The 13,677-nt window shown below is 40.4% G+C and overlaps 1 long non-coding RNA gene across 6 annotated transcripts in view; it reads right to left on the minus strand.

Annotated features, from left to right (window-relative positions):
* The window catches only part of LOC128078477 (uncharacterized), a 67,854-nt gene that overhangs the window by 28,865 nt on the left and 25,312 nt on the right, over positions 1-13,677 (minus strand). For 5 of the 6 annotated variants that reach the window (XR_008205669.1, XR_008205668.1, XR_008205664.1 and 2 more), the window contains exons 2-4: positions 6,973-7,085; positions 3,738-3,865; positions 1,548-1,599 (exon numbers count right to left, since the gene is read on the minus strand). This is a non-coding gene — a long non-coding RNA (uncharacterized LOC128078477). The remainder of the gene's footprint in view (positions 1-1,547; positions 1,600-3,737; positions 3,866-6,972; positions 7,086-13,677) is intronic. The other variant, XR_008205665.1, reaches the window with a different exon arrangement.

Genomic DNA, 13,677 nt, shown 5'->3' on the forward strand with positions numbered 1-13,677 from the left:
AACAAGATTCTTTTTTCAAGGCATTTGCACTGAATTTAGGCTATCATCATTCCAGAACAAGTTTAATTCCATTTAAGTTTGATTTTAGGAAATTTATTAATTTAGAAATTAGAAGATGAAATTATGCACGTTGTGAAAATCCACAGAGCTCATCACAGAGCAACTGACAGATGGACAGAAACCTGAATGGATTCACATTGCTTTAGAGGGAAACTCAGCAGAAATACTCTGTGTTGCAACTGAGACTCTATACAAGCCTCAGGCTACCTGGAAATGACAGCTTAAATGTGCAGGGTGGACAAAAGTTATCAGTAAATATCTCAGTCCTGTATTTGGAGGGATGCAAGATAAGACAACAAGACCAATGAAATAATTTTAAAGCTGGGACAGTAGCTACAAGAGTGATGACTGCTGAAGTCATCACAATTGCAAGGCAATTGCATATTGCATAAGAGAATCATAGCAGAATTTAGCAAAGGAGGCTTGGCACAAGTGTAATTATTAATGTTTTAGAAAGCACAGGAAATTCCAGCAATCATTGAATCAACCTTTCTGAAAGATGTGCATTGGTCAAATACAAACCATTAAGTAAATGCATGGAAAAAGTAATGTCCTGGAAGAAATAAACTAGTGATACATACCACATCAGACTAAACAAGCTAGCTGTTCTTTCTTGGCCTTGTACTACCTTTTAAAATTGCTGGAAAGTAATCACAAACAAAAGCTTAAAAAAATACAGAAGAAAACACGGTTTGTTTTCCCTACCTCTTACATCTTCTACTATGCCCCAAATAAATGCACAGCAGCCTAGAGCCTGACATACCATCTTGCTTTAATCCCTTCCTGTTGACAGTGAAAAATGTTATACAAGTGTTCTACAAAAGATATACAATATCTGTTCATCAGGAAACCACCTCCCTGTGCAAAGATTCCTCATTGTACCATGCAGGCAGGGATGCCTGCAGAGATGCACTGTCAGGCACTGGGGCAGATACTTTATCTGGGAACAAAGAGGCATGCACTGAAAAAGCTAATGCTAGACCACAATGAATATGTGCATCTCACCCCAATCAGAACCAACATTCAGGTTGGCTCTCCTGACAGCTGCACTGTTAAGAAATCAGCTAAGAAGTAAAACTAACCAAGATACCTATGCCATCTGGATACTTGCCCTCCTGCATGGAGAGGGAATATGAATAGGAGAAAAACTAGCTGACAGCAGGAAAATTGAGAAGCAGTAAATCATGCAGAACTTGTCCAGGAATAACTAGATTCCTTTATTTGTTCCTGGATTGGATCCATTCTGCCCAGATAGGCTCCTCCTCAGCACAATACAGAGCTTTGCAAGTTGATGTAATGAAGTGATGGGTCACGCTGCTGCTATCGCATGTGGGATTTATGAGGAGACTTTATCAGCTGAAATCAGGGAATGAAGGAGGCAGAGACGTTTTGGTTCTGCTATGCAGACAAGTCTGCAAGACAGATTTAAATGGCTGGGATGAAATCAGTCTTACTAAGGTGTTCTGTGTAGATGTAGCTGCACTTACCCCAGATACACCACCGTTCATCAGGAAAGGATCTGACCAGTTAGACATTCATCTACGAAACAGGAACATCTGTTAGCAAAAGCAGGCACACCTCCTACAGGTAATGCAGCATATTTCCTCTCTTTCCTAAAAAAGAAAATGTTCAGTGCAGACACGAAAGCTGCCCTCCCTGTTGATCACCTCTTGTCTCTCCCTTTGGCATGTTATGTGCAATATTCATGCAGTAACAGATGCACACAGTGAGTAAAACACTCAGAGATGTTCGTCAAAGATTTCCTAAGGCTTTTCATGTCCTTGCTTTCCTGTGAGGTGCCCAAACATAAGTCATCTCTGTTGGCTTTTAGAGTAGATTAATTCAAAGCACAGCCTCAGAACCAATGGGGGGGGGGGGGGGGGGAGGGGAGAATGAAGGGTAATCAGTTAGCTGGGGTGTTGAGGTAGAGCGTTTTTCCTAAGAAGGACAACTAAAGGGTAGGAAAGGCATTTCTGAACTAGCACGTTTTCATCCAGGTAATACAGTTCCCTGTGGAGCTGTACCCCTAATGCAAGCTCATGGGCAATTCTTTTATTGGACATGATCTGAGAAGCTATTGGAGATGGAGAAAAGATAATCAAAACAGAAGAGTGATTTAGCACTTCTCAAAAGCACAGCAGGATATTAAATAAAAGACTCAGGCATCTGGGCCCTGAAACACACCGCACTTTCCTGATCCACAGAGATGGAACAAGGAAACCTCCCAGTAATGTCACTCCTGCTCATCCCTACCTATTGGAGATGGTACTAGGCAAGGTTTGCACCAAGAGGAGCCGTGAGCCACCAAGTGTCAGGGTTAGGGACATGGAAACTCTGCAGCACTCCTCAGGCGACCAGCAGTGTAATACAGAACAAAGGGCTTTGCTGGGCCAGCCATGCATGACTTTTGATATGCAGTGAAGTGGGAAATGAGCCATATCTGCAGCATCTCTCAGCTCTGATCTAAAGCTAGTCAACTAGTAATAGGAGTTTTCTTTAAAGAAAAGGACTCTGCCTTCAATTTTCACTTCACGAGTCCTCAGACCAAATTAATGCCCAAATTACATCACATAATATCAGGCCAAGTAGGTTTACAGGTTTTTGAGTTGGGTGACGGATTAAATTTCACCCACATGTCTTCAAGTCCCCAAAAGATTTAAGGATGCAACAAATTTCTCCTTGATCAATGGGAATATTCACATGAATCAAGTTAGGTGGGCACAATCAGGATCTGGCTCCAGATAAATAAAATGACATAAGTGGAATTATTTATCACAACTATTCTGTTTTCCTGGAAAGGAAAAAGGAAGGGAGGAAGGGTGAAAATGAAAGACAGGTTGAATCATAGTAATTGGATTGATAGCACCACAGAAAACAGGCTAATCCTTGTAATCAAGGGGCACCATCAGAAAAGGACTAAATCAAACATGTTGTTATTCATCTTGTACAGCTATTAATACAATCCACTGCAATGGTTATTCGATATATATGCTGTCTGTGTGAATTACTGCATATTTCATTCTCCTTTGAAAACTGAGAGAGCTGAAATAGAGTAGCATTTCTTTTTATCTGACAGAGCTTTAATCTTTTGCTCATCATGGTTTTACCTGAACCCTGGTTTAAAAAAATATATATATAAAAATACATGCATGAGTTTTTTGCAAGATAAGCAATTCCCAGATTAGAACTCTGTGGTCATCATTCTTAGTCATGATACATCTGCCACTCCTTATAAATAATAGCTATATGAGGATCTGTTTTTTCTCAAAATAAGAGTCAGTGAAAATCCACCACATTGAGCAACATTCAGTAGGGTTCGTACTGTAGCCAAAGAAGGCACATTGGACCCTGCAGGAAGTAAGATAATTACTTGCAGTAGTCAGGAAAGACCTCCTGTTCTACTTACGGGAATAAACTTAACTTGTGCATCCTCTCAGCAAAACACAAGGATCCAGCCTGGCACTCCTGAGATAGAGCAAAATATCCCTGAGAAAAATAAACCAGACTTCTCCACATCCTTAGAATATACCTGGTCTCACACTACACCCCTTCATCATTTGACTCACACTGAGGATGGTGACACAAAATCTTGGCTCTGTTTGTCAGAGAGGATTCAACTGAAAGTTAGACTGGAAGAGAGCATCTGCAAACACAGACCTTGAAAGATAATCACCCACCTTATTCAATGTGCCATCATCTATAGGATGTAGGTATAAGGTGTGCATCTACCATAGCTGAAAAAACCTTGCTCCTTTGATATTAGCTCCTGAATGGACTTTGTTGTATGTTTGAGGCTGGCTTCAGGCTGAGGAAGACAAGAGAGACCATGAGAAGTCATCAGGAAGGTCCAGCATGACCCACAATGGAGGTTGCAGAATCAGTCAGCAGGTCACATTTCTCTTATTTCCTATGGGAGGATTCAAATGAAGATCTAATAATGACCTTAAAAACTGGAAACAGAAACAGGAGACAGTGCTGCTGTGCTACCTCAAACTGTCCTCTGAGGCAAGAAACTGAAAAATCCCATCAAGGAAACATCTCCATAAAACAAAAATAAAGCGTAAACAGAAAAATAAAACCAGACGCCCATGTGTACCCAAAGGAACTATTAAAAGCAAAATGTTTGTCGGTATAGGATGCTCCACCACACACATCTGGTGCTCTCAGCAATACAGAACATTTCTTTAATTGCTACACCTGAGACCAAGAGCAAGAAATAGATCTAGGGGCCGATCTCAATGCATTTTGAGACATGTGGAGATGAGTAGTGGCATGAGAATTCCATCGTCAATAACCAAGCAGTTCTATATTACTGAGTTAAACAGATACTTTCAGGATACAGCTGTGTGTCTATAATTCGGTACCTGTTTTTCAGTTCCTCCTGATGAAAGACTATAGGGATAACAGCAATAAGCCTCTTATTTGGTATATATAGCTCAATACTTTTTACGCTATCCAAGATGTCAGTACAGCAATGTCAAGTGGAAAAGGCAACTGCGGAGACTCCAGGCTGCTGCTTCCTCTCATGGGGTTGTTGCATATCATTGAACTTTTCTGTTCCCGATTTATGTACTCAGATTGTAAGCTCTGGCTACACCTACACCTTGCGGGAAGGATCCTCACTCGCTCCTGAGCCCTTAAAATGTGCCGCAGTTTAGCGGTACCCATTCAAATTCATGACTTCTGTGAATGGGGCTTCAGTGCAACAAACACACGGTGAAGATATTGCACCCATTGAGACAAAAGGATCCAAACGCAGACAAAAAGCAACAAAGGAGATAACTACCACTCATCTCATGCATTGTCTGATATTTCTAAAGAGGAAAATGAGCTCCTGCTTCTCTTGTTCAGCATGGTTGAGTGTGAGTCTATACAAAGGGAACTTCAGACATCTCTTGACCCGAGATTGCCTCGGATTATTTGCATCCTTTTCAAAGTTGGAAGTTTATGTGTTGTATTATGGCACATTTGAGGTCTGGAAAAGATACCATGTTCCCAAGCCTCATAGTTCAGGTTGGTGCCAAGATATACGCTCAAAGCCATGCATGTCCTTGTAGTTTATGCATTCTAAGTTGTTGCATTGCCTCCTACACTAAGTGCATGATCAAGAGGTATCCTTAAAACACTCACTACCTTCGAGCAAACTTGAGGCAGCTCAGATAGCTTTTCCCACCTGCTTTACCCTACTGTGACACAATTTATTAAAAAGAAGACCCCTTGATCTAAAAAGATTGGACATTTTAATTTTTTTTTCTTAAATGATGGAAAATTTTCCCAGATATGATGGCCCATCACTGTGATTAATCACAGCGCAGCCAGAGCAGAGGACTGAGCGGTGCGTTCAGCAATCAAAGCCATCAGTCCTGCCTCTGGGGATCAGATTGCAATTTCTGGCAAGTGGGGGAATCAGATTCCTGATTTCGTCTTCTGCAGAGAACAAGTAGAATAGGAGATCAACAGCTCCTTTGGTGAGCACCAGTGGCTCATTCCAGCTGCATCTGTGGGATGTCTGTCCCTGTGGAATGATGCTCCACAGACCTCAGCACGTTGGCATTGGCAACGTCAAAGAAATGGTACTTTAAAATTGTCGAATCAGGGCGAGCATGAGACTTGCTGAGCATTCTCTTTGATGTTTCGGGGAACTGAATGCATTTTGAATGTCTGACGGGATTTGCAAGGGATATTGTGCTTTTCATTTTGTTTTGAACAAAGCTTGAATTTTCCACCCTGAAAATAACATCGAGTATCTTGATATGTGCTCTTGTGCTGACTCAGAAGGAAAAAAAAGAACCATGCAAACAAACACACAAAAAAAACCCACCAACAAAATCAATACCAGAGCCGGAAAAATAAAAACAAAAATAACAACAACAAAAAGATCCCCCTCCCCAACACAGAAAAATAAAAATAAAAAATAAAGAAAATCACCATAAGCAATAAAAAAAGCAACCATAAAAGAAACAAACAAAAAAAAAACCCCAAACCTGAAACCCCAGCTGGATTGGTCCCCATTAATTTCTTGTAATATAGTCATTACAAAGTATTATATTTTCAAGTTATGTTTTATGTATCAGTTATGTTTTTGTTTATCCTAAATATGGAACGTAGACATGCTTTACCATTAAAAACAAAATTAATAAAGTCTGTATATAATGCTGATGTTACCAAACAATATCAGAATGAAACATTTCACTTTTCCCCACCATCTAGATTCAGAACACTTCTAGACTTTATTTCCTTTCCTCTCTAATGTAAGCTTCCCCTATTCAGAGTTTTGCAACAAGTTCAGTGACACAGTAATTGTTTCTATCCTGTTTAGAAATACACCAAAATAGGATAAAGTTCAATTTCTGGCTGTAAATACCTCTCCATAATTATTGTTGTGTAACTGCCTATCCTAAAGAATGATGTTAAAATCATTTTGGGCATTTATTTCAGTTTTATTTAAAATAGATTTCTTGAAGCTGAACAACCTTTGGATTTGTTTTTGGCTTTCTCCTCATTAGTGTTTCCCTTGTAATGATGCCATAATGATTCACTATTTGATGTTCTCCAGTTTCAAACTTATTTATTGTAATTGCCCAATTTCTTCTGAGAATGACAGATAAGGAAATATTTCAAGAGGTTTGTAAATAACTGCCAAGGACCACAAGACTGCAGTTATTCTTGATTTATATCTGGTCTGTTTTGCTGTGCTAGCTGAAATAATGTGTTTATATAATTTTTCAGTGCAGTTTGTGTTATTCATCACTCAGCAAACAGTATGAACTATGCATCTTGTCTAAAATTTCAAGGTATTTTTCAGGTTGTCATTACTATGATGTATTGTATTCTTCTAGAAAACCACCATAGGGTAATAAAGTGACTTTAAAACAAAAGAACAGTCCTTAATACAACTTCAGGAAGTCTTACCATGAGAAGAAAAGGATCCCAAGTCCTGCAAGTTGCATGGTTGCTTGGCTTCCCAGTGCAAAAAGAGGCAGAATTCAATCTTATCTAGAATTCAGCTTTGTAAGAGTTTCTGTCTTATAAAACATATAAATATGCATATTTTGTTTTATTTTTATGATCTGTATTTATGTATTTACTTTTAATGCATATATACGTTACTGCAACCCTCACAAATGCTTAAGGAGAAAATACCTATCCTGAAAGCATGACCTTGCAATATTTTTCTATTCTGCCTAAGAAGGAAATTGGCTTGCTAATAAATGCAGCTTCCAGCTCCATGCTGCTAACATGATTGATGTTGCAGGAGGTGGTGCTTATGATAATAAGGAAGTTAATGAGAAAAGCCAGGATGGTTCATGTTTCATAATCAACAGAATAAAACCCAGCATTTCTTAATGGGGAAAAGATAAACACTGGAAAAGAAAGAAAGGTTGCAGTCCAAAAAAACCCCAAAAACCTAAAAAAAGGAGAATGAAAGTACTGTAGCTAGAAATATCAATGAATAGTGCTGTATGTCAAAGCAGTGACGCTTTGTTTACATGGTTTATATTAATATTGTTAGTTACTTCCTGAACCAAGACTGGGGGGTCTGATGAAGAAAGGATATTTAAAAATAGAGTGAAGGGACAAAAAAAAAAGAATGTTCAGGAGTCCAGAATAAATACTGTTGAATTTGGGTGGTGCTCTGCAGATCTCTAATTTGCTCATAGAACTAAAACTGGACATCATACAAAGGGAATTACAGGCCAAAAGCAGCCACCAACAAAAAACACAACACCAACATAAAACACTACTAAAATTTTTGTCATAGGAGCTTGGTAAATCTGGAAGAAATATCATAGAAATGATACAATTGGGAAATGAAAATTCTGCCCAGCCTGCCTTTCTGTATCTACAGAGCTTTGCTTTGCAGCAATCAACACACAAAGACAAGACACAGGCAGGTAAGGCTCTTCTCTTCCACTACCTTTGTGCACAGCTTTGCAGAGCTGAAAAGAAGTGGTGTACAACTTTTCCAACAGAACTCAATGGGAAATTATGTCTCTAGGGTAGTGTCATTCACTCCTCTTTCTCCTGTAGGCAGAGGTATATCACACCTCTTGACAGGACAAGAGGTAATGGCCTTAAGTTGTGCTAGGGAAGTTCAGATTGGATATTAGGAAGCATTTCTTCTCCAAAAGAGGAGTGAGGTATTGGAAGGGGCTGCCCAGGGGAGCGATGGGGTCAGTGATGGGGTCACCATTCCTGGAGGTCTTCAAGAAAAGGGTGGATGTCGCACTGAATTACATGGTTAGAGCAGTATCAGGCATGGGCTGATGGCTGGACGAGATGATCTTATTGGTCTTTCCAGCCTCTATGGTTCCACGATTCTATATGCATTCTTTAGCTGGAGCTATGACTAAAATCCACCTTACCATCATAGCAACAGATTTTGTTATGATACACATGACTGTGCGCTATATATGAACCTCCCTTTGACAAAATCTGATTGTCAGACAGTTGACATTCTTCTTTGTGAGAGAACCTCTGGTTTGGCAGAAGTTCTGTGAAAGATAAAGAACCGCATCCAGAAATAATTCTAATATGGAAAAAAAAAAAAGAAAAAAAAAAAAAGAGGATGGGTGAGGAAGTTGAAAGATATGGATTAGGTGATACTAAAGTGTGCTAGTATAAGTAGGGAGGAGAATAAAGGGAAGGGTTTGTAATTGTAGATAGGCCTTGAATTGTCCTAAGATAATCCTAGAGGCTGACCTCAGTGCATCCTGAGACATGCAAACAGCAGCAGCAGATGCAGGTTTGGACAGCAGAGCATCAGGATCTGGCTTTGTTCAGTAATACTTTTCATCACCCTCCTTGAGAAGAGCATAGAACGAGACTCAAATAACATCAAGAGTTTCTGCTCACTGTCCAGTGTTTTGATCCACAAGCATCTTGCAAATAGTTCTAGCTTCAATTCCAAGGTGCTGAGTGAAGATACCAGCACACGGTCCCCAAAGGAGGACCGTTGTACTGTCGTGCTCTTCCACAGCCTTCAGGGATCTCTAAAGGACGCAGAGTCCCTGAGAAAAAGGAACAAAGCCTTTTCCACTTAAAAAAAAATCTGTTAAATGAAAGGAAGCGGGGCAGGTGGCTCACTTCCTGAGGGCTGATTGCAGGGTGAGCCCAGGCGCTGATTCACAGCCAGCTTGGAGCCATTGTCCCTGTCCACCCGCGCACAGGAAGGAGCCTGGTCCTGGCCAGCCACCGCCCCACACACCACAATGCCCTGGGCACCCAAACCCTCCGTGGGACTTGAAAATACAGTCACAGAGCAAGGCAGCTTCCCCCAGTTTCCTTTGCTGAAGATTGCACGCTGCTTGAGGAAAGCATAGTGCTGCCATGTTAAATGGGATCCAGTATTCCCAGGAAACAGAAAAACAATAGCATGTGCACGTAATGCACGTTGGAGAATTCATTGATATTTCCCCCTTCCTTGGTTCTGGTCAAAAGAGCAAGCATCAGACCCGGTGACAAAGCAGTTCTTATCTCTGCTGCTCCGTTTAAGGATGTGCTCAGCTAGCAGCCACACCACAGACACTCTGTGGACATCTCTCACTAAAAATAGGAGCAGGAAAACACTGATTTACAAGTAAGCCCCTCCTCCCAATTTAAAATATATTTTATAGCCTCATAGGTGCTCCTTTAGGAGAGCCTTCTCTTTCCATCAGCATTATTCTTAATGGTAGGGGCTAATGAATGAAAGAGGACAGCATGGGCTACTCAGCCTGCATCTCCTCCCAGCCTGGCTTGCTTGTCTGCTCCATGCTACCCAACCAATGCAACCAGGCTGTTGCCCTGCACGAGGCCAAGGAACAGTCTGCACTGCCATAAATCCAGGCCTTCCCAGCAAGATCAAGGACGAGGAGGGCTGTGGGAGGCCTTGGAGGAGGCAAGGGAAGCTGTAACAAATGTGTGAAAATTAAGTGGATGCGTGTTTACATTGATATATCCACACATGTGGGCAAGGCCAGCCGTACACCCACTCAGCCCTGCTTGGGTCCCACCAGATGTGAGCTGCTTACAGCTGGGAAGTGCCTTTTGTTTTAATTTTTCCTTTCATTATGGAGTCTCAGTTAAGCTGCCTCAGCACATCAAACCCGGCTGCAGAGCTCCAGCCTGGACTGCCTTGTATCCAGATGGAGATGATAAAGCAAACGTTTGCACCTGCTCATGTGGATGGAATTCCAGAGGTTTTGCTGACCATACCAAAGCAAAGCCTCACTCCAACACAGAGTGAATGAAAAATAAGAAGGAAAAAAACTCTGTGACCACTTTAAACTTGTAGTTTATGAGTTGATGTTGAGAATACAAAAAGAGGCATTCATTTTCACTGTTGATATTTTTCGTAATATTTCTGAGAAAAATGTCTAAACTGATGACAGTGCAATCTACTTTGTTAGTAATGACCTTGCATCTACTATTATCTTTACATAAAAAAGTTGGGGAAAGGTTCAGATTTGATATTCTTCAAAATTGAATACATCACGTGTGCAGCTATTTGCTAAAACGGACCCAATTTTTAATCAGCTTTTTCCCTCTCTTTGGAGGATTAAGAATGCCTCATGCAAGAGTTATAGTCTTGTTATCAACATCTTATTAGAAAAAAAGTGTTATTTTTTTTGTCAGTTTGTTGCTTAAATAGCGAGTAGTCACAGTGTAAAAGAACAAAAATGGAAAAGGACATTCAGAAAAAGAAGAATGCCCTTACCTGCAGATCACCTCCTGCACACCCACCTGATAAGTGGTCAAATGAAACATGGCCTCATTACTCCTTGGGAGAAGATTTTCATGTCGGCTTCCCAGCTTCATTATGAATGACCATTCCCCCCATGCTTTTCTATGGACTATCACACAGTTACTGCCCAGTAGGACAAAGTTGGCCCAAAGGGACAGAGCTGATGGCTCAAGGGGGCTGTGGCAGCTGAGGGAGGGGTGGTATGGAATCAGCTCACCTGCTGGATCCACCCAGGGACAATAACTGCAGAGCTCACAGAATGCAATCAAGTGCATTCTTCCCTTGGGTGATTAAAGAAATATCCAATTTGATGCAACCGAGCTACAAAAGCTCTCTGTATCCTTCTTCTGCCAAGCGCAGAAGAATGCTTTGCTTTAAGCAATCTACAAAAAGTGCAGTATGCCAAAGACATATCACTTACATGGAATCCAGGTAGCTTCATGCAATCACTGATTATGCATAATTATGCCAAAAGTAAGGGGGGAAAAAAATCTAAATGAAGTCAGTCAGCTTAGCAGTAGTCAAGGTTTGCTGTACTTCTCCCAAGGGAAACCTGTGGAGGTTCACCAGGAACCCCTCTTTTCTACTAATGCAATGAATCTAAAATTAACAATGAAAAATACTTCTTCATGCTGGTTTTGTAACTACACCGAGTTCAAAATCTGAAAACAAGATAAAATTGATATAAAGCCTCTTTCAATTATACAAGACAAGATATAAGTGACAAGTGAAAAATCTAAGCAAGTCGCGAGAATTTTCCCTATTTCTTTCAGGTTTCTGTCTCCCACAGTCTCTAGCAATGGCATAAATCACATCTCTGTTTCTTCAAGGTGTGATTAAATGTGCGACGTTGTTTTCTCCAGTTGGACATCACTTAACAGCAGTTGTGCCTTAATATATTCAGAATCAATTACCTTTCACGCATCATGCTGTCTCAACTTTTAGCAGTTGTTTGTGGTGCTAAGTTCTCCTGGATAATTAGAGGATCTGCATCTCCATCATTATAAAAGATTACTTTTGGTAGGGTTTGCGCAGGGCTACCAACAATGCTACAGTCACAGGAATCTTAATAAGAGCCAGCTTGTTTCTCACACTAACACTCCAAATCTTTAATAACTTTAGCCCACAGTATTCATAGAAGACAATTAAACACCTTTATCAACATTTGCTATCAGCAAGAAGGTAAAGCTCAGAGGCGACGTGGTTAGATGCTCACAGACTAAGCACCCTGTGTACCTGCATCTCTAAAGCACAGACACATTGGGGAGAAGCCACAAGTGTACCGATGGTGGAGGAAGAAAGAGTTTAGATCAATTCTGGAAAAGGCCTGAGCTTTTGGCACCAATATACCCATGTTTTAAATGACTGCAATAGTCCCAGGCCAGTCTAGCTTAATTAGGGAGGATTCACAGACAGGAGTCCTGACTAAGCTATAGTACGTGATGATGGGGAAGAATAAAAATTAAAAAACCATTGGAGTTTTGCCTGCAGCAGGAGAAGGAAGTTTCCCAACGAGGGTTATTGTTCCAGAACTGTTTGATGAAATAATACACAAAGTAAGGCACTGCTAATAATTTCTGTGGACCCATGATGCCTTGCAATGCAGAGGAGTAGGTATACTCCCTGCATGGGAAGGGCTTCCTCATAGTTTCAGTCTGCAGAAAGACAATCATATATCAATGACAAAAGGCTAGAAGGCAATTTCTTAAGTTAGTGCTTTCTGTTGAGCAGAAATGGTCCCATCAACTTTCAAGGTGTGTGAGAGATTCAAATGGTTTTAACGCTCAGGCTTCTGTCCCAAATCAAATTGAACTGCCCTGAACAAATATTGCAAAGGACAAAGGTCAAGGCTTTATTTATATAATACAAGGATGTAATGCAATAACCGGCTGTTTGATACACGTAACTAAAAGTCAGGGACAAAGATGCAGACAGGATGTCAGCACTGCACAGGGAATTAGCCATACAACTCCCTCCCATTAATTACAGATACACGCATCCGAATCGCCATACATCATCATGAAAATGTACCAAGCAATTATTATGATTCATACTTTACTTTAACAGTGCAGAAAGTGAAAGAAGATGGTGCTGTTCCATCAGCATTAAGTAACCATGGCTGTTCTTCCTGTGTCCGAGAGCAGTGATGGAATATCATGGTAGTTGTCCCTTACCATTATGCTTTTCAAAATGTTACTTTTATACAGGGAATAAATATTCCCATAGCAGTTATCAGACACCAATAAAATATTTTTCTACAAATCCCTAACAAAAATTAAATTTTGTTACAACTTGCGAGATTACCAAAAGCCCATTGTGTATCCTCACATCTGCCAGAGGCAAAAGGGATTTATAAGCCCAGAAACACTTTGAAAACTTTAATTTCCAAATCCTTTGTGTAAAGTAACTTGCTTGCTTAACACGGGGCATATGCTGCAACTCACAGTGAGTACATCTACAATTTGGAGCTCACTGTATGTTTTGGGTAAAGGAGTACATCTTAGTTATGTGACATACATTCTCTTAGCAATGTTCTTGTCCAAAAAAAGTAACACAAAAAAAATTTCCCTACGTATTAGCAACGTACGTAAGGGATAAAAGATCCTCCTTATCATTAGAATCAGTTGAGCTCAAATATTCTTGCACATTTGTCATTGATGTGAATAGAGGATGAGAGTGCATTAAACAATCTGAATTTGATCCCTGAAAATCCTAGTGATCAGATTCAGACAGCAAGGAACTGTTTCTCAAGAGCTGGTATCTCATGCAACAAAGCTCCTTGGATGTTCAGAGACTGCATGATACTGGTTCTTACAGTAAAACTGAGTTCAAAAGATAATGAAAAATGCTCAAAACATAGAAAAGGAATGCACAACACAATTATTCACAAA

This window comes from Tympanuchus pallidicinctus, unplaced genomic scaffold, assembly GCF_026119805.1.
Source record: "Tympanuchus pallidicinctus isolate F22 unplaced genomic scaffold, pur_lepc_1.0 scaffold17, whole genome shotgun sequence".
Lineage (NCBI taxonomy): Eukaryota > Metazoa > Chordata > Aves > Galliformes > Phasianidae > Tympanuchus > Tympanuchus pallidicinctus.